The 18,512-nt window shown below is 50.6% G+C and overlaps 1 protein-coding gene across 2 annotated transcripts in view; it reads left to right on the forward strand.

Moving 5' to 3' along the window:
- Positions 1–18,512, forward strand: part of LOC123610502 (heat shock transcription factor 2 binding protein) — a 105,540-nt gene that overhangs the window by 80,164 nt on the left and 6,864 nt on the right. The window lies entirely within an intron of this gene.

Genomic DNA, 18,512 nt, shown 5'->3' on the forward strand with positions numbered 1-18,512 from the left:
TAGACACTTCTCCAAAGAAGACGTCCAGGTGGCCAACCGACACATGAAAAAATGCTCAACATCACTCATCTCTAGGGAAATACAAATCAAAACCACACTGAGATACCACCTCACACCTGTCAGAATGGACAACATTAACAACTCAAACAACAGATGTTGGCGAGGATGCGGAGAAAGAGGATCTCTTTTGCATTGTTGTGGGGAATGCAAGCTGGTGCAGCCACTCTGGAAGAGAGTGTGGAGATTCCTCAAAAAACTAAAAATAGAACTACCCTGCGACCCAGCAGTTGCACTACTAGGCATTTATCCAAGGGATACAGGCATGCTGTTTCGAAGGGACACATGCACCCCCATGTTTATAGCAGCACTGTCGACAATAGCCAAAGTATGGAAAGAGCCCAAATGTCCATCGAGGGATGAATGGATAAAGGAGATGTGGTATATATATACGATGGAGTATTACTCAGCCATCAGAAAGAATGAAATCTTGCCATTTGCAACAACATGGATGGAACTAGAGGGTATTATGCTAAGTGAAATTAGAGAAAGACAAATATGTGACTTCATTCATATGAGGACTTTAGGAGACAAAACTGATGAACATGAGGGAAGGGAAGCAAAAATAATACAAAAACAGGGAGGGAGACAAAACAGAAGAGACTCATAAATATGGAGAACAAACTGAGGGTTGATGGAGGGGTTGTGGGAGGGGGGATGAGCTAAATGGGTAAGGGGCATTAGGGAATCTACTCCTGAAATCATTGTTGCACTGTATGCTACCTAATTTGGATGTAAGTTAAAAAAATAAAAAGCTGAGCATCACTAAGGCAAGGCTTTGATCTGTGAGGGAAGGTAGTAGAGGGTCGACTTCTATATAACGTTGTGAAATACGTGTGTCCGGCTCACATTTTCGTCGCCGCCAGCCCGTGTCGTCTCTGCGTGAACCGCAGGGGTAGCGGATACGAATACCACACTTGGGCTTGTGCACTTCCTGCCTGGAAGGCCCGGGGCTGGCGCCCTCACTCGCCACATCTCGCGCAGCCTTCCCCGCAGCTGTGTTTTACCCGCGAAGGTACTGAGGCTCGTGGATGTGTGGAGGCTCCAAGGCCACGCGGGCAGGAGTGCGGTGCTTTAGTAGAGCGGGTTTCAGTGCGTGGGGGAAGGCAGGTTGAATGCCACAGACAGTCACGAAGGCAGAAAACGACTTTGCAAATGCTCAGCCTCTTTTCCACATAGAAGTTCACGTCACTGAGCTCTGGGCCCAGGAGGACGTAGCCCACACCTGACGCTGATATCCTTACGTGAAATTGGACAAGGGAATGTGGGAATGCCTTTTGAGTTACGATGTCGGTACCCTCAGGACCTGCCACTGGCTTTCGTTCTGACCTAACTTCGTTCTCTTAACTGTGGATTGGAGGAAAGATGCCTTTAAGAATTTTCTCCTCCCACAGCAGGATCCTGACGGTCCGTTCCTTGTCCCCGCAGAGTCAGCCGAGGTGCTCTCGTATCGATTTGGCGGGGTTACTTGACAGCAGTGTTTCATTTTCGTTTGGCCTAAGGAGATTTTCCCCGCGATAAAACTGCGTAACGTGGGTGGAAGTGCTCGTAAGTGGTAACTTGCTGGTCACACGTAAGTGGTTTTTACCACCGTCTCCTTGTGGGAAGGACCGGGTCCTCAGAGGGTGGCCGGCAGCAGCCGGGTGGCAGCTGGAGAGAGACATCTCAAGTTCCTAAAGGAGTCTAGAGCCCAGGTGAAGGGTGTAGTTCTCCCGGCAGGCTGAGGACTTCTCCACGAAACTGCACGGCTTTGAAGCAAGTTGCGGAGGGAGGGTGGGGAGCCCGAGGAAGGTGAGGTGCCCGTGCGTGCCAACGAGGCGTGTGCGTTCCTCGTCCGTGGCCCACCGCCCGTTTCCAGCACTGCGTTGTAAATACGCTGCAACATTTGAAAAAGACCAAACCCTAGAGGCGCAGACGGTTTGAGTTCCGATTCTGAATCAGAAGCACACGTGGGCAGGCCGTTGTGAAGGCACAGTGGGAGCCCTGTTAGAGGCGAGGAAGGGGAGCGAAGGCCTCACGCGCTCCTGCATCGGCCGCCGGCATGGGCACCGCGGGTGCTTCGGGCCTGGGAGCAGAGCGGGTGTGTGGCAGGGGGTGTGCGTCTGCCGGCCCTCCTCAGCCACCCCCAGGCAGGACAGGAGGCGCAGTGGCTCTGATCTGGCCCGGTTGCAGCAGTCCCGAGCGCGGGATGAGGGCGGGACCGAGATCTGTCCTGCGGATTGCTGGCTGCCTCCATAAGGCAGTGCCCTGTAACTCTGGGGTCCTGGAGGGATGGGTGTGTGCGTGTCGGGTGGAGGAGGCTTGGGAACCATCGCTCTCAAGGCAAACACTCAACCTGTAGCTCTGTCGGGTGTCTTCAGAGGAGTCAGCCAGTGTGTGGCAGCTGAGAGTAGGATGCTGGATTGGGTGTTGCTGGATCTCAGCGCTGAATAGACTCATGGATTGAAAGGGCACGGCAAGGGGACTGCAGTGTTTTCCAGGGGAAGGCTTGATGGTGGTAGTCCGCCAAGACACCTGCCCAGCCCATGGTCTGGGCCTCCTCCCTCTTTTAGGGCCCTCCCTCTTTCGGGGAATGGTCGGGATAACAAAGGCTGCCTCAGGGCATGCTTAGTCATGGAAACTGAGGGTTTTAGGCAAGGCGGCTGATGGAGTACTGAGGGCTGACTGAGACCCTCTTGTCTCCATCCAGAGCATCTTCTTCCTGAGTTCTGACTCCCTAGCAAACTACCCATCACAGAGTTTTCCCCAAAGCGTGGGGATCAGAGCTGAGGAAAGGATGTGCAGGGGTGTGGAGGCAGATGAACTGAGACGCCTGGGGCGTCTCCCTCGTCCCTGAGCACGGCACTTAGTTCCAGGGGTGGGTCCGTGTCCTGCGCCACCTTTAGTGGCCTCCCTAGCACTGCCTGTCTGTGACCTGTCGCCCTGCTCGAGCCCCGCCAGCCCTCCATTCACCCGGTCTGCCTCACCAGGGAGGCCACACCGTCTGCCCTGTCCCTGCCCGGTACACAGACAAATCTGCGGTTTGAGGCCCATCGTGTCCCATCGGCGTCTATCAGGTGAATGAAGGAGGCTGGTCTGGCTTTTGGAGACTGCAACAAGGTCCGCAACCTTTTAGCCATACGTTTCCAGTTAGGTTCCTAATTTGTTACATTCAAAGGATGTGGGTTTTCCTTTTTGTCCCCTGGGAAGTCAGCACTGTGGACAAGCTTTTGGGGGGACTTTGTGTCCCCTGGACTGCACAGGACACAGCCAGTTTATGACGTGCTTGAGCGTCCAGGAGCCTGGCACACGTGGAATGGGCTGTGGCTGCCCATCTGTCCTGTGGAGCAGTGGCTTTCAGAAGATGGTTTTTCTGGAACCATAGAGCCAGCAAGTGGGGGAACCAGGATCAAAGCCTGCTTTGTGCACCCATGCAGGGGTGTGGCGGGTGATTTTCTGGGGAACATGCTCACTCCTGTGTTCGCTCTCTTGTGGTGTCATTCATCGATTCTCTAAACGTTAGCGAGCCTACGAGTGACCAGGCCCAGCACAGGTGTACTGAGTGGGTGGGGAAGGCGGGGCCTCAGAGTTGCTCTGGTGAGGGGTGGCTCATCCAGGGCATCATTCCAGTCTGAGAGAGGAGCAGTAAGACAGAGGGAACGAGAGGCTGAAGGGCTCGGGATGGACGGAGTGCGTTGTGTAGCAGAAGATAGGAGAGGAGTGAGCAAGCCTGGGGGAGAGGAAGCCAGCAGCCACCAAAGAGAGGAGTGTCTGTGAGTGCATTTAAGGCAGAGGAGTGATGCAGGGTCTTAGACTTCCTGTGTCTTCTAGGGTCTGCATTTATATCAGGGACCTCTTTTTTTTTTTTTTAATATTTATTATTTTGAAAGAGAGAGACAGAGTGTGAGCGGGGGAGGGGCAGACAGCAAGCGAGACACAGAATCCGAAGCGGGCTCCAGGCTCCGGGCTGTCAGCACAGAGCCCGACGCGGGGCTCGAACCCACAAACTGTGAGATCATGACCTGAGCCGAAGTTGGATGCTTAACGGACTGAGCCACCCAGGCACCCCTGGTGGAAATATGTTTTTAATGGATATATAAATATATATTATGTGTTTTTATATGTGTGCTTTATATATGCATACATATAAATAGATATACTAATACTCATCAGAAGGAAACTGCAGTGGCTATACTGACCTCTACAAAGTGGAATTCAGAGGGGGGATCATGACCAGGGATAAGGAAGGACACTGTGTAACCTTCAAGGAGTTGATTCCTTAAGCAGACGTAACAGTCCTAAACGTGTATGCGCCTACCAGCAGAGTTGCAAAACACATGAAGTGAAAACTGACAGACGTGAATGGAAAACTGAATCCACGGAGGTGGTCACAGATTTCAGCATCCCTCTCTTTATAACTGACAGAAGAGGTGACAGGAAACCAGGAAGGATAAAGACCTCAGCAACATTATCAACCACCTTCAAAGTACAACATTTACAAACATGCCACCTAATAACAGAGGGGCATACATTCTTTTTCAGAGCGTGTGGAACATTTACAAGACAGACTACAGTTGGGGCTATAAAATACATCTCGCGGCACCTGGGTGGCTCCGTTGGTTAAGTGCCTGACTTCGGCTCAGGTCCTGATCCTACAGTTGGTGGGTTCGAGCCCCACGTCGGGCTCTGTGCCGACAGCTCGGAGCCTGGAGCCTGCTTCGGATTCTGTGTCTCCCTCTCTCTCTGCCCCTCCCCTGCTCGTGCTCTGTCTCTCTCTGTCAAAAATAAATAATAAAAAACATAAAAAATTTTTAAATATGTCTCAATAAACTTAGCAGGGTTGGAATTATACATGGTATGTTCTCCGACCACAGTAGCATTAAGTTAGAGTTCAATAGAAATATATCTGGAAAATCTCCAAACATTCGTAAATTAAATAAGCCAATCTAAAGTAGAACACGTGCCACATACAACAAATGAAAAAGTAAGGTGGTGTCACAAAGCAAATAAACAGGTGGCGTCACAGCTCCCCAAAAGGCAGAAACGCTTGTATTCAACATGCAGTGGCACACTATGTTAGTCATAGATAATAATGTCGTATTTCCTAATACGTTCACATATATTCAGAACAGAACGTAAAGATTCATAAGCATTCTCTTTGTTGCAAATTATCCAGGGATCAAGAGGTCACCTGAGGGGCGCTTGGGTGGTTTAGTTGATTAAGCGACCAACTTCTGTCTCTCTCTCTGTCTCTCTTTCTCAAAATAATAAATAACCATTAAGATTTTTTTTTAAATAAAAAAAACCATATTTCCATCCTTTTAACCTATGCTCCCTTTATATTTAATGTGACTTCCACGTGTTGACCTTAAAAATAAAACTGCCAGTTATCTTTTTTTTTTTTAATGTTTTTATTTTTATTTATTTTTGAGACAGAGAGAGACAGAGCGTGAACAGGGGAGGGGCAGAGAGAGAGGGAGACACAGAATCTGACACAGGCTCCAGGCTCTGAGCAGTCAGCACAGAGCCCGACGCGGAGCTCAAACTCACGGACTGTGAGATCATGACCTGAGCCCAAGTCAGACACTTAACTGACCGAGCCACCCAGGCGCCCCAAAACTGCCAGTTATCTTACCAGCAAAAATGGGTTTATTCTGGAGTAACAGAGAACTGCAGCCCAGTACCAACTACCTAGGGCAACACTATGGACACGTCTGAAGAATAGAGCAGAGGAAGCTATTTTATAGGGGAAAGAAAGGTTGTCTCTCATTGGCTGGGCTGTGATGACCTCTCATTGGCTGGGCTGTTGCCAGGGTCAGGAAGAAACCTTCCTCCTGCCCCAGGAGTCTCTCCTTGCTGGGTCTGTAGTGGACCAGGGGCGGTGGGGCTGAGAGCTGCTCCTGCTGGCCTCTGGTTCTAAACAAGGTTTTACTTCATTAATTAATTTATTATTTATTAATCATTTATTAAATTATTACTCTTGTAAACCATGTATTGTTGGGCCTTGTATTTTGAAGATTAAATATTACTGAGTATTTAAATCTGTCATCCTGTTGTTTGTTTTCTACTGGTTCTATATTTTCTTTGTTCTCTCTTTACCTTCAGTGTCCGCTTTCTTCTGGATTAAGTTAGTATTATTTTGTGATTTCATTTTGTCTCCTTTATTGGCTCATTAGCTTATTAGTTTAACTTATCATAGTCCACATTCAAAACCTACTCTACTGCTCAGGTGTAGGGTAAGAAGCCTACAGCACTGCTGTTCCTTCCCCCTTCCATCCTTTTCTAATTGTTGCCATACATGTGTGGAAAACCCCAGAAACATTTTTATTATATTTACTTTTAACAGCTACCTTTTATTTTATTTATTTATTTATTTACTTAATTTATTTTAAGGTTTACTTTTTTTCAACGTTTATTTATTTTTGGGACAGAGAGAGAGCATGAACGGGGGAGGGGTAGAGAGAGGGAGACACAGAATCTGAAACAGGCTCCAGGCTCTGAGCTGTCAGCACAGAGCCCGACGCGGGGCTCAAACTCACTAGCCGTGAGATCATGACCTGAGCTGAAGCCGGCCGCTCAACCGACTGCGCCACCCAGGCGCCCCAAGGTTTACTTTTTTTAAAGTAATCTCTACACCCAGTGTGGGGCTTGAACTCACGACCCTGAGGTCAAGAGTCGCATGCTCCACCATTGGAGCCAGCCGGGTGCCCCTAAACAGCTGCCTTTTAAAGAAGTTGAAAAGGGGGGCGCCTGGGTGGCGCAGTCGGTTAAGCGTCCGACTTCAGCCAGGTCACGATCTCGCGGTCCGTGAGTTCAAGCCCCACGTCGGGCTCTGTGCCGACAGCTCGGAGCCTGGAGCCTGCTTCGGATTCTGTGTCTCGCTCGTTCTCTGCCCCTCTCCCCACTCACACTCTGTCTCTCTCTCCTTCAAAAATAAATACATGTTAAAAAAAATAAAAAAAAAAAAAAAAGAGAAAAGGTACGAGGAAAAAATATCCATATATTTGCTGTTTCTGCCTCTCTCTGTTCCTGTGTGTCAGACCCGAGTTTGTACCTGGGATCACTCTCCTTCTGCCGGCAGGACTTCGAACCGTTTTGAGGCGCAGGTCCGCGGGCGTGGAGCTCTGCAGCTCGGGCTCGGGCCCCGGCTCGCGCAGTGTTCCCTCGCCGTCATCATCCGGGCCGCGTGCGGGGGTGCGGCCGGCGGGCGTTCTCTGGCCTTCTGTCCACGCTGCTGCTCCGTGGCCTTGGACCTGGCCTGTCTGTGACACACCCCCGTCACTCTTGAGTGTGTCCGCATCACCGGCTCGTGGCCGCGTGATTCTCAGGGGCCGCGTGTGCTTCTGTCTGCCCGGGGCTGTGCTTTATAGCTTCCTCGCCTTTGGATATTTTCGGCCGTGATTTCTTCACAATTTTTATGACTTGGCCTCCTCTCCTTCTGGGAGTCCGGGGACGTGCTCAATGCCTTCCCATGGGTCACTGCTGCTTTTGGCTTTTTTGTGTTTCTTTCAGTCTTTTTTTCGTCTCCGTGTGAGGGCAGAAGTCCAGTGAAGAAGATCACAGTGAGGAAATTTGGTAGCTTTACGTTCTCCTCTGGGGTCACAGCCATGGTCTCCTCCAGAGTCACTTAAAGCTGCACATTCCTGCCTCCGCTTGTCCCCACGTCGTGCTGGCCCAGTAAATAGAAACACGTCTCCTGCCAGAAACTCTCACATCTCAAGTGTATTGCCCGTAAGCTCAACTTCCCAGAAGACTAAACCAAAAGGTGATTCTTGGAAGTCTCTTTCGGATAAGATGCCCGAGTTCTGTCAGGCCACGGGCGAGTGATAATCCCACGGCTGAAGGGGGCCCGATAGCCAGGAAGGGTCCTGGTTCGAGTACCCTCCCTGGCACATCCTTCCAGGCGCTCCCTGCGGCGCTCCCTGACGACTCTTCCAGGTGGTGGGTGGTCTTGTTTATTGACGAGGAAACCGAGGCTCAGAGGATGTGAATGCCTCCCCTGCCGCGGCCTGTCGTTCAGAAGTACCACAGTTGCCGTTCACGTCCTGGCCTCCTGACCGCAGACCCTGTGCCTGAGCCTGTGTGATTCCTCCTGGGCCCGGCTGACCGCACCAGGTCCCCCTGCGCCGAATCTGACATGTAGAAATTACGCGTCGCCTTCATTTAATGGATGATGACGCTGTTCTGAGAACTGTGTTTGCCAGCGCTATTTCTGTCACGGCTACTGACAGCTGCTTGTTTGAATGTATTTTGACACGTGTCGAGGCGGGACCGATCTGGTCGTGGTTCAGGCTCTGCCCGTGTGTCAGAGCTCCTCCATCTGCCATGCAAAGAGTGTTTTAGAAAAGGAGCAAATTCCTAGTTGGGCTCAGTGACACCTTTTCCACTTTCTTCCGTGTGTGATCTGTTGTCTAAAGTGTTGGTTTGAAAAAGTTGAGTGATTTTGGAAGGAGAAGTGAGGAGTCTGTTGCTGGAGTGCAGTTCAGACACAGATGAGTCGCTGGAAGACGCCAAGGCGCTCACAGCCGTTACGGGCGTTTTCGTTCATGAGGGTCGGAGCTGTAATCTCTCTTCGGACTTTGGAAAGACAAACTTAGAGTAAATAAAGCAGCCTGCTCCCTGGAGTTATACTAATCCATCTCCTAGCCACCCGATAGTTAGACACGTTGTGTTCCCAGACCTTCAGAATCCACTTGGAGCCATTGTCTAGAGAGCCTGTCCAGACGCCCCATCCCCAAGTGTGATCACTCCTTCCGTAGTGTCCGCGGCAGGTATTTATTGTAAGTGCAGTCATATCTGCACTTTCCGGTCTCTTGCTTGTTAGTGGCCCGGAACTATTCCGATTCGGAAAAAAATCTCTGGGAAAGAGTCGAGACTAGCGGTTGTATTTCTTTTGTCTCCCACGAAGTATGTTGTTGGCGCTCGGCACCTCCTCTGCATTCCGTGCGGCTGAGCTGGGAGGCTTCACCCGCCCCCGCGTTGGCTGGTGTCACGGGCAGGGCACCCAGTGGCCTGTGGCACCGGCTCATTTATTGCAGGTGCTCACTGAGCTCTGAGCCCTGTCCCGGGAACTGGGGGTTCAGAAGGTAACAAGACCAAGTGCTTCCCCCATGGAACTTCTGTGCAGGTGGACAGACTTGCCGGTGCGTGGAACGGCGGACGTCATAGGATACAAATAACGGCGGGGCGGCGTGAGGGGCCAGAGGGTGACACCTGCTGTTCAGGTATTTGAGTGAGGCCCGAGTGAAGTGAAGGGCAGGCTGTGCAGAGATGTGAGGGCAGAGCATCACAGGCTGAGGCCGGGCAGCAGGCGGCCCCCAGCCCAGGGCGATGAGAGCTCTGGAGTGGAAAAGGCCGGTGTGGCTGGGGAGGGCGGGAGGATGTCAGGAGAGCCAGAATGACCGGGTTCTGCCCCTGCTCAGAGCACCGCCCAAGGCCTTCACGACTGTCTCTGGGCCTGGCCATCTTCAGTGCGGGAGGAAGGGGAGGAGGGTGCACAAAGAAGCGAGACAGGGTGGGGGGAAAACCAGGAGGATGTGGTGTCCTTGAGCCCAGAGAAGACGGCGTTGCCGGATGAAGCAAGGGCTGTGCCGTGCGCTCCCGGGCTACGAAGCTGCGGTGGGTGAGCTGGTAGGCTGGGGAGGCCAGGGGTCCAGCTGTGTGGGTGCTAGGTGTGTTGGGGGCTAAAGCCCAGCCACTAGGTCCCTCCCCTTTGTCAGCAGCGCATGGGCAACGCTCATAATAAGCTGTTGGTTCAGTGTGGCACGACCAGGTGCACACTCAGCATTATGCCTGGGCACCCGGGGTCTGAATCGAAGGTGGTGACACCGATGTTTGGGTGTGGCTCAGACTGGCCCCCAAAACGTTCTGGATAGTGGTGGTGTCGTTGGAACGACGATGCAGTCCTCACTGCTGACTGCTTTGGTGGCAAGTCCAGAACTCTGATGGAAGGTTTCCTCTCACCACCGGAAGTGGCCGGGAGACCCCCAGGCTGTTTCCAGTTCCCACATTGGCCGTCTGGCCGGACCCTCCAGGCTGAAGAGCAGAGGCACAGACCCTCTTCTGCCTTTGCCAACCGTTGATGGAGAGACCCGACTGCTTCTGTTTGGTTTTGTTCCGCGTGGTAGCTTTTGGTTCTTGTCAAGAGATGTTAAAAGTAAAATTATACTTTAACTGTTCTTGTAGTTTAACAGGATTCTGTGGTCAACCTTTTGTAGTCCCCATGATGGGTTTTCTCAGTCTCTGTCTTCAGAGCTGACTCCAGATGTGCCGAAGCCTGCTTGGCCTCCCTTTTCCCATGCGTGCGTGTCCGTGCGTGTCAAGGTCGTTACTGTGTTTCCCAGGCACGTTGCCTTTTCGTGTTGGTTTCATCTTTCATCAGCTTTTTGAGAGAAGATAGGGTAAGGTGTTGGATTCTCTGGAACTCCTCTCCTAGTGGCACCCGGTGGCAAAAGGGTGCTGCAGCTGGCCGAGGGACCGTTCGTAGAAGGGTGACAAGACGCTCGGCCAGGATTAGACGTCACCCAGGCAAGTATTTGCTCCCAGTTTTTATATCGAAATGCTAAATACGCCCAAACTGCTGTTTTATCACGAGGCTCCTGTGGCCATGTCAAACGCCGCGAGTCCGACCTGGCTTCATGCTTACGGCTCAGTAACTGCCTCTGGGGTAGAGAACTAGACAGTCAGGTTCGGTTGATTCGTGAAGGTGGATTTTGGTTTTATTTTAATGGGATTCTTTTGATCTAATGAATTTTTCCTCTCCCACAAAGAAGTAATTGTAGAGAGTCTTTTGTGGCGTAAGAAACCCTTAAATTTACACGCAAGGGCTAGAGGGCGCCGTTAATAACCTGAAATAGTCAGATGTCATTGTAGGGGCAAGAACAGCCGTCCCTGAGGCAACAATGCAGTGAACGGCCGAAAAGATTCACAGAGGACGTGACAGAGACCAGACACTCTCTGAAATGCTCACATGTCACTTAGAACGAATGATGTACAGAGTATCATTTGAATTCCTGCTTCTTAGATTTTCATTGAGGACACTGGTGGCTTCAGAGATACTTGTACATTGTGGGTTAATGCCCAAGGCACCAATTTCTTCAACCTAAAGAAAAAAGAACCACAAGTAACAAAGGAAAGCCAAGCAAATACTTCCTTTCTTGGCTGATATGCTGCTGTGATGATGTGTAGCTTATTTTGAAGGCATGTTGGGTGTTATTTGTCTTCAGAATCTTTCCAAGGTGAGACTTGAGTCTAATGGACAGAGGCCCCTGCTGCAGGATATGGAGCCGCTCTCCTGCCTGCCTGGAAGGCTAGATGCGCTCTGTATACAGTGGGGCATAAACTGTGATGTAGCAAGCTTCGCACCCACTCAGCTGGTCCTCACGTGCAGTATCAGTCAGTCTGTCCAGGCAGGAGCGTCCGGGAGCGTGCACAGCCCTGGATCTGGGTCTACGGGGGCTACCGCCTCATACCCTGTATTCGAGAACAGGAAATTTGCAGGGAAGGTATATCAGGGTTCCCTAGAGAAACAGAACCAATAGGATTCATTCATTCTTTCTTTTTTTTTCTTCCTTCCTTCCTTCCTTCCTTCCTTCCTTCCTTCCTTCCTTCCTTCCTTTTTTCCTTCCTTCCTTCCTTCCTTCCTTCCTCCCTTTCTTTCTTTTTCTTTCTTTCTTTCTTTCTTTCTTTCTTTCTTTCTTTCTTTCTTTCTCTTTCTTCTTCCCTCCCTCCCTTCTTCCTTCCTTCCCTCCTTTCTTACCTTTGTATCTATGAGGAGATGTATTATAGGAATTGGCTCACCTACTTTTAGAGGCCAAGAAGCCCCCATCATCTGCGCTCCGCAAGCCAGAGGACCAGGAAAGCCAGCGTTTTGGACTGAATTGTCCGAATGTCCGAGGGCCAGGAGTGCCGGTGCCTGAGGGCAGGAGAAGCCGACCCTCCCCCCCACCCCAGCACAAGCAGTATGAAGTTGCCCTTCCTTCTTGTGTTTGTTCCCCTCAGGCCCTCGGGGTGTGGATGATGTGCACCCACACTGTGAGAGGCTTCTGTGCTCACTCTGGAGATCCCAGGGCTGCCCTTCCCAGAGAAGCCCTCACAGATGTACCCAGAAATAGTGTTTCACCAGCGGGAGCATCTCCAGGGCCAGTGGAGTTGACACGTAAAATTGACCATCCCAGAAGACAAGACATAACTGCATTGAGACAGGACAACCATAGTTGATGAGGCGATGCTCTTAGCCCCCCTTTCTGAGCGCCTGCTCAGGGCCGGGGCTCTTCCTGAGGATGTCCCATGCGTTCAAGCCATGAATTCGCCTCACCAGCCCTGTGAGCTCGTTGCTGGTGCCACCCAGGCCTCAAGTGGCTGAGTTGGAAGCTGAGCCAGGCAGTGGGGCCCCTGGCCAAGCAGGGGACCCAGGGTGGAGAAATATGGATACAGTGGGAGGCCCCGAGGACTGAGCTGGGTGCCGGGCTGTCGGGTCAGGGGGACCACGGCAGTTACATTGGCCCGGAGATGGCTGGTATGATTTGGGCAGATTGGTATTTCTTTTTCTCTGTCCTCCTCTCTGCCTTCTCCCTTTTCTTCCTCTTTCCTTTCCTTTCTTTTCATTTCCTTTCCTCCTCTTTTCCTTTCTTTTCCTCTTTCCTTTCTTTCTTTTTTTTTTTTTTTTAATTTTTTTTTTTCAACGTTTATTTATTTTTGGGACAGAGAGAGACAGAGCATGAACGGGGGAGGGGCAGAGAGAGAGGGAGACACAGAATCGGAAACAGGCTCCGGGCTCTGAGCCATCAGCCCAGAGCCCGACGCGGGGCTCGAACTCACGGACCGCGAGATCGTGACCTGGCTGAAGTCGGACGCTTAACCGACTGCACCACCCAGGCGCCCCTTTCCTTTCTTTCTTAATTTCCTTTGATTTCAAAATCAGTTCAGTGAGTGCAGTGTGTTTAGAGAGAAGTGCACAAGATAAAAGTGACAGAGAGAAGTGTTGCACAGGCAGGGCACTGTTGCCAGAGCCCAGGCTGAGAAATGGGAAGTTGTCAGCACCCCAGAAATGCCGTGCCCCTCCTGATCGCTTCTTGCGTCCCCTTTGCCTGTTCTGGAACATTGTATGAATGCAATCGTGCCTCCACGTGGGCTTTTGTATCCACAGCTTGTTCGTGAGGTTTTCATGCTGCTGAGCGTCTCTGTGGACGTGCTCGCTGCCGTGCCACGGGGTTCGCAGCACTGTGGCCACTAGGGCAGGACAGCTCTGTGTTGTGGGGGCTGTGACGCACACTGGGATGTTGAGCGACATCCTGGCCTCTACCCATTAGGTGGCAGGAGCACCCTCCCCACCCCGCCCCACCGCCACCGGCCTCCCGTTGTGATAACCACAGATGTTTGGAATGTTCCCTGGGGGGTTCTCAGTTGAGAACCACTGCTGAATAGTATTCCGTTACGTGAATTTTTCCAGTTACTGTTTGGATCCTTTCTGGTTTTTGTTCCAAGACTTCTTGTGCATGTCTTCTGGTAAATACCTTCCTGTCAGGTGTCTCTTAGAAATGGAAGTTTGGATCGTGGGAGTGCGTGTTTTCAACTCCAGTAGTTTGTCATGGGCCACTGTCCCAAGTGCAAGTTTTATCAACGGCATGGGAGCATTCGGGTACTTTCCATTCTCACGAGCACCTGCTGCTGTCGGCCTCCTTCACTTCGGCCACTTCAACTTGGCCTTTTGGATATTGTCTTTGTCAGGTCCTGTTCCAGTCTCTTGCCTGTTTTACTGTTGGGTTGTCTGTTGTCTTACTAACTTTTACATTCCAGAAACAGGATCTTTGTTGCTTTTGTAAAAGTTGCAGATATTTTTTACTGCTCTGTGTCTTACGTTATTTCCCTTAATGGTGTGTTTTGATGAACCAGAAGGTCTCAGTTTGAATGGAGTCTGGATGCTTTTTGCTTCTTGTTAAGGGAGGATTTGCCTGTCTCAGGGTCATGAACGTACTGTGCTGGGTCATCTCCTGGAAGCCGCCTCTTTTTGCCCTTCACATTTCGTCGCACCGTCTCCCTGATTTGGGCGTATGCTATGTCCTGGGGATCCGGTTTCACCGTTTTCCCATATGGATGTCCCCTGACCCCATCCCATGGCTCTTCAGAGCAGCCTTTGTTCCTTTGTCAGCATTCCGCATGTGTCCCGGGCCCTCCCCTCCATTCCCTGTCTCTCTGTCGTTCTGCAGTCTCGTGTGGTTTCTTGTCAAGATTGGTCAGTCTTGATAGCCAGCACAGACATTGCCTCCTCCCTTATTCTTCTTCAGAAATGGCCTTGCTGCCCCACAGTTTTAGATCTGCCTGTCAGGTTTCACAGAGGAAGCTGCAAAACCTTTTGGTTTGGTTGAAATTGCACGGACGTCTTCGCAGTGTTGATGCTTCAGTAGGTCACTTACCTTGTTACTACGTAATGGATCTTTCCCTCCCTTAATAGTGAGTGGTGCTTTCTGCATAGAGGTCCTGAGTGTTTCATATTGGATTTACTTCTGGTAGCGGTGCATTCTTCTAATTATGTAATTCCTTAATCCACCCAGAACACCTTTATCCCGTGCCCACCCCTGCGGTGTGCCAGGCACCGTTCTAGTTACCAGGATGCCACAGTGAGTCAGGGCCAAATCCTTGCCTTTGTGGAACTGGTGAGTGAAGAGAGACCACAGAGAAAGTAAATAAACGAAACATACTGTGTGTTTTGTGATGTTTACAATGCTGTTGAGAAAAGGAGGGCTGGCAAAGGGGATAGGAGGGCCGTGTTTGTTTTTTACCTTAATTTTAAGGTGGTTGTGGAAGGCTCCTGAACAGTTGACTTCCACACAAAGGACCTTAGGATCTCTGGGAAAGCGCCCTGCAGCCAGAGGGATCGGTGGTGCAAGAGCCCTGGGGCCGGGGCGTCCTGCTCTGTTGGAAGGGCACCGAAGGCCCTTGTTGCAAGTGTGGGAGTGGGGTGAGTTTGTTCTGTGTACCGTGGGACTTGCTACGTACGGGACACCAGCCACATGCCAGGCGTTGTGATAGCTGCTTTCATACGCCTCCTCCTTTGGTCTTTACGCTAATGCTGTGGATGATTTAAGCCCTCGGTTCGTAGATGAGAAGACAACTACCCAGCAAGCCTTTGTTTAAATAGTTTTGCTAAGGGCCACCTAGGTGACTCCAAGGCTCAGATCATGATCTCACAGTTCATGAGTTCAAGCCCCTCATCGGGCCCCACCTTCGGCTCTGTGCTGACATCGTGGAGCCTGCTTGGGATATTCTCTCTCTCTCTCTCTCTCTGCTTCTCTCCCCTTCGTGCTCACTCTCTCTCTCAAAATAAATAAATAAACTTAAAACAAAAAAAAAAGAGGGAGAAAGACAGTTTTGCCAAGACAGTGGTGGTGAGTGACTCTGAATCACATGTGTCCCCTATATGCTGCTACTGCCCTGTCACGGAGGTAGCTGCCGGCTCACCTCCGATTTTTGTTTATACATTCAGTATATGAATTTTTAAAAAAATAAGCGTAATTACCAGGTAATTAAAGAAAGACAAATGTGTTTGTTTTAATTTCAAGTATGACTGAGAACAGAAAGACCCTCTGAACGTATGTGTGAGCGTATTGAGTGTGTGTGAGCATGAACATGTGTGTTGGAGTGTGTGTTGAGAGTACGGGTGCACGGGTGTGTTTAAGTGCGTGTGTGTGCACGCGCGAGCGTGTGTTAGAGTGTGTGTGCATGGGTGTGTGGGAGTGCATGGGAGCGTGTGTGTGAGCTCTACCTCAGGGAGCCGCTTCGGCTGTCAGGAACTCCATCGGGCTGGGTCTGGTGAGTTTCGTCTGTGTCTGTTCGAGTGCCTGTGTGTGAGGTGTGTGGCCCTCGGAGTCAGGGCCTGTGACGGGCTGTTGGGGGCGTGTGGAGTTAGGGATGTGTCAGGGACGCGTCCTTGTCCTCTAGTCCTTAATTTGCTGTGGCTTAATTCCCAGAGTACTGTTTTGCCCCCTCCTTCCTTCCCCTGCTCAGTGGGGTGGGTGTGGGGTAGATGGAAACACCCGTCGCCGTCTGGGGAACTAGTGTCCTGGGGGACCCAGCTCGGGACCCATAGAGCGAACTTGATGGTGATGATGAGTGTGTGTGGAGAATGGGGAGGGACGGTGAGTAGGAAGGGGGCAAGGGGAGTTCGCAGACCTTCCTTCCTGTGGAGGGAGGGTGTGCCTGTCAGGGGCTTCCCTCTAAGGAACCCGGGTCAGCACCTACCAGCTTTACGGTAAGACATTTCACTTCTACTTGTGTTCAGAGAAACGCAGTGTAGAAATTCCTTATCATGTTGTTAAAATATGGTTACATCCTAACGTGCCAGTTCGGATTTTCCCCCAAATCCCTGTAGGTGGTAACAGGCAAGAGTGTGGCCTGCCACTGAGTCTTTGGCCAGCAGTCAGTGCTCCGGCCCAGCGGCCCGGCGTCAGGCCCAGCGTGGGTGGTGCTCCCCACCATGGCGCCCCTCACAGAGCCTGTTGCTTCGGCGGGCAGCACGGATGTGATGCTGTTACTTAAGCCTGGCTACCGTGTGGCTCCTTCCAGATGCTGCTGCCGGGGACAGATGTGACTGCATGAGCTGCATGCTTATCAGAGCTCTGAGCTGCGGAGGATGTCACCCAGGGAAGTTGCGTTACTGGTTTATAATTGCCGGTGACTCTCCTGGCTTTCTTCTCTCCCCCACATCCTCCCCACTCCCTGATGTAAAAACAATTACAAAGAAAGACGTCTGTTGTTTGGGGGAAAACACGGTATGGTGCAGTGATTTCCTGTCCATCCAAGTGCTTATTAGTAGGACGTTGTGAGAAGAAAATAGCCCCAGAATCTCAAGAGGGGACTGACTTGATAAAAATGGAGGAAGAAACCAAGCAGAATGTTGTTTTATTTGTTTTGAGCCGCCTGAGCTTTAATGATGAAATAGTGCTTTAAAAAAAGTGTGGTCTCATGTACATGATTTTCAAGAACAGGCAAACGGATCTCTGTTGACGGGAACCAGAGCATCACTTGCGCGAGGGCGGGGATGGGCCACGAGGCAGGGGGTGTGCGGGAGCTTTGTGGGGAGGGAAGTGTTCCACGTCCCCTTAGGATTGGGGTTTATACGGGTGTATACAGTTGTCCAAACTTTTTGAGCTGCGTGTGTGAAATTGGTGCAGTTTGCTCTGTGTAAACTTTACTTTCATTTTGACAACACCGTCCAAGAAAACCGTGTTTATTTGTGTAGCTTTACGTTATACATAACAACCAGTCCCTGTCTCCTTGTGCAGCTTCTTTCCAGTTCCGGTGAAGTGTAAGTTTTACGTCCCTCCATCCTTTATCTTTCCCATTTGTTCTAAAATTGTCTGAAAGGTTCCCTCTGTTTACATTGGGAACCACATCGGACACTGAAATAATTCCTGCCTCAACCAGCAAACGCAATTGGGAGAGCTCAACAGGAGAGGCAGAGTTTCTTGTATGTACCCTTATTTTTATGACAAAATTTCTTTTGTCATTCGTTCCCATTCCGAGAACTTCCTTGAGCTATTTTCTCTTCAGTTCACTCTTTTAGATTTTCAGAAAAGTTGCAGAAATTGTACATCTGAGATGGAACAAAGAAAGAAAAAAATGTAGAAAGCCAACCAGAGAAATGGCGTATCACCCGTGGGAGCAAAACAATTCAGTGATACTCACCCTGCTTCCCCTAATGTTAACACCTTACGTAACCATAGACCACATTCACGTGGAGGACGTTCACATTGGTGCGCTGTGAGAACCTCATCTTCAGCTCTAATTAGAATTTTGCCAGTTTTCCCACTAATCTCCTTTTTCTAAAAACAGATGTAACTCATCAGCCATGAAATTCAACTGTGTGTAGTGTATAACTCAGTAGTTGTTAATATATTCACAGAGTTGTGCAAACATGACTGCCACCTATGTAATTTTAGAATATTTTCGTCACCACTCGTGGAAGCCACCATGCCCATTAGCAGCCACCCGCCCCTTCTCCCCACCCAGCCCCTGGGGGCTGCTAATCTGCTTCCTGTATCTATGGATTTACCTTCATCTAAGCCATTCATCAAATTGGAACTTTATAACTTGTACCCTTTTGTGTCTGGCTTCTTTCATTTAGCATGTTTTCAGGGATCACCCGTGTTGTACCATGTATCAATACTTTATTCCTTCCCCTTGCCAGATAACGTTCCACTGCGTAGATATACCATGTTTTGTTTATCCCTTGACCACTTGATGGACATTTGGGCTGTTTCCACTTTGGGGCTGTGTTATGAATTGTCAAAGTAACACTAAGTGGGGCACAGGCTGCCGGATGGTGAGCAGCGGTCTAACAGTAGCCCACAAGAGAAACTGAAAAAGAGGTCCTGAGGACACCTTGAGGGGGCCCCACAGGGAAGTCGAGGCAGAGTGCAGACAGAGAGAGGCAGGACCTGGGGCCTTAATGAGGGTCTGCGGCTGGGGGGCTTTGG

Source organism: Leopardus geoffroyi, chromosome C2 (genome assembly GCF_018350155.1).
Source record: "Leopardus geoffroyi isolate Oge1 chromosome C2, O.geoffroyi_Oge1_pat1.0, whole genome shotgun sequence".
Lineage (NCBI taxonomy): Eukaryota > Metazoa > Chordata > Mammalia > Carnivora > Felidae > Leopardus > Leopardus geoffroyi.